The 1,848-nt window shown below is 39.5% G+C and overlaps 1 protein-coding gene across 1 annotated transcript in view; it reads right to left on the bottom strand.

Moving 5' to 3' along the window:
- The window catches only part of LOC106878792 (uncharacterized), a 78,910-nt gene that overhangs the window by 73,018 nt on the left and 4,044 nt on the right, over positions 1-1,848 (bottom strand). The gene's annotated exons all lie outside the window — the stretch shown is intronic.

Below are 1,848 nucleotides of genomic sequence, written 5' to 3' on the forward strand. Positions count from 1 at the left end.
ATGTCAAATCAGACTGGAATTTGGTACAGCTCTCCAGCTTACTAGTTCCAGTCAAACCGTCTAACCCATGCCAGCATGGAAAGCAGACACTAAATGATGATGATGACGATTATCATCATCATCAGTGTTTTAACATCCAGTTTTCCATGCTTGCATGTGTCATATGAAATTTGTTGAGGCTGATTTTTCTATGAGTAGAGGCCTTTTGTTGCTCACCTTCACCTGTTTCCAAATAAGGTAATATTTCCCCATGACCAGACATGTTTTCACAGAAGATTGGAAACAAAAGACACTGCACAGTAACATTCAATTATAATTGCCAAGCCAAGGAAACAGAAGCATATATATACACACACACACATACATATTTATATATTTATGTATATATACATGACAGACTTCTTTTAGTTTCTACCAAATCTATTCACAAAGTTTTGGTTTGTCATCATCTTCATTTAATGCCTTTTTTCCATGCTGGTATGGCTGGACAGTTTGATAGGGGCTGGCTAGGCAAAAGACTGCACCAGACTTCACTGTCTGTTTTGGCAGGGTTTTTATGGCTGGATGCCCTTCCTAACACCAAGGGCTATAACAAAAGACACTTGTAGAAGGTGCTACAGTAGGACCGAACCCCAAATCATGTAGTTGGGTATCAAACTTGTTCCCACACAGCCATGCCTGGATGGACCTTCAATATCATTTGAAAAAGAAAACTGCTAAAATTTAGAGTAAATATTGATTATATTTTGAACTAAATACGTTTTCTCTCATTCACGAAAAGAAAGTTTTCATTAATTGTGTTTTGTCTTTGAAAACACAAATTAACTTACCTTGAATAATGAATGTATGAGTAAATTGTAATTTTTTCTGGATATTTCAAACACTTCACATCTTTTTTATGGTGAAGTATTCAATTTTTTTCCTTCCCTGTAAAGCAGTGAGTTGACAGAATCATTAGCATGCTAGCTCACTGCCTTAAGCGAGCTGGCAGAAACGTTAGCGTGCCGGGCGAAATGCTTAGCGGCATTTCGTCTGTCATTACGTTCTAAGTTCAAATTCCGCCGAAGTTGACTTTGCCTTTCATCCTTTCGGGGTCGATAAATTAAGTACCAATTACGCACTGGGGTCGATGTATTCGACTTAATCCCTTTGTCTGTCCTTGTTCGTCCCCTCTATGTTTAGCCCCTTGTGGGCAATAAAGAAATAAGAATCATTAGCATGCCATCTTCATGGTGTGTGTTCAAATTCCACCATGGTTTTTATCCTTTTAGTCTTGATAAAATAAGTACCAGTTGAATTAGCTTAACACCCTCCCCAAAATAGCTGGCTCTGTGCCAAAATTTGAAATCAATATTATTATTATTCATAAGGTAACGAGCTGGCAGAATCGTTAGCAAGTCAGGTAAAATGCTCAACAGCATTTTGTCTATCTTTACATTTTGAGTTCAAACTCTGCCAAGGTCAACTTCGCCTTTCATCTTTTCAGATGTACCAGTTGAACACTGGGATTGATTTAACTGATAAACTTGCCCCTCGAATCACTGGCTTTGTACCAAAAAATTTGAAACCAGTATTATTAAGGATAAACCTCTGTACCTGGCTTTCGTTGACATGGAGAAAGCCTTTGACAGGGTCCCCCGATCCCTTATCTGGTGGTCAATGAGGAAACTTGGGATAGAAGAATGGTTAGTGAGAGCTGTGCGAGCCATGTACAGAGATGCTGCCAGTAAGGTGAGGGTTGGAAATGAGTACAGTAATGAATTCCGGGTAGAGGTAGGGGTCCACCAAGGTTCCGTCCTCAGCCCCCTCCTATTTATCATAGTCCTCCAGGCAATCACAGAGGAGTTC

Source organism: Octopus bimaculoides, chromosome 4 (genome assembly GCF_001194135.2).
Source record: "Octopus bimaculoides isolate UCB-OBI-ISO-001 chromosome 4, ASM119413v2, whole genome shotgun sequence".
NCBI classification, from domain to species: domain Eukaryota; kingdom Metazoa; phylum Mollusca; class Cephalopoda; order Octopoda; family Octopodidae; genus Octopus; species Octopus bimaculoides.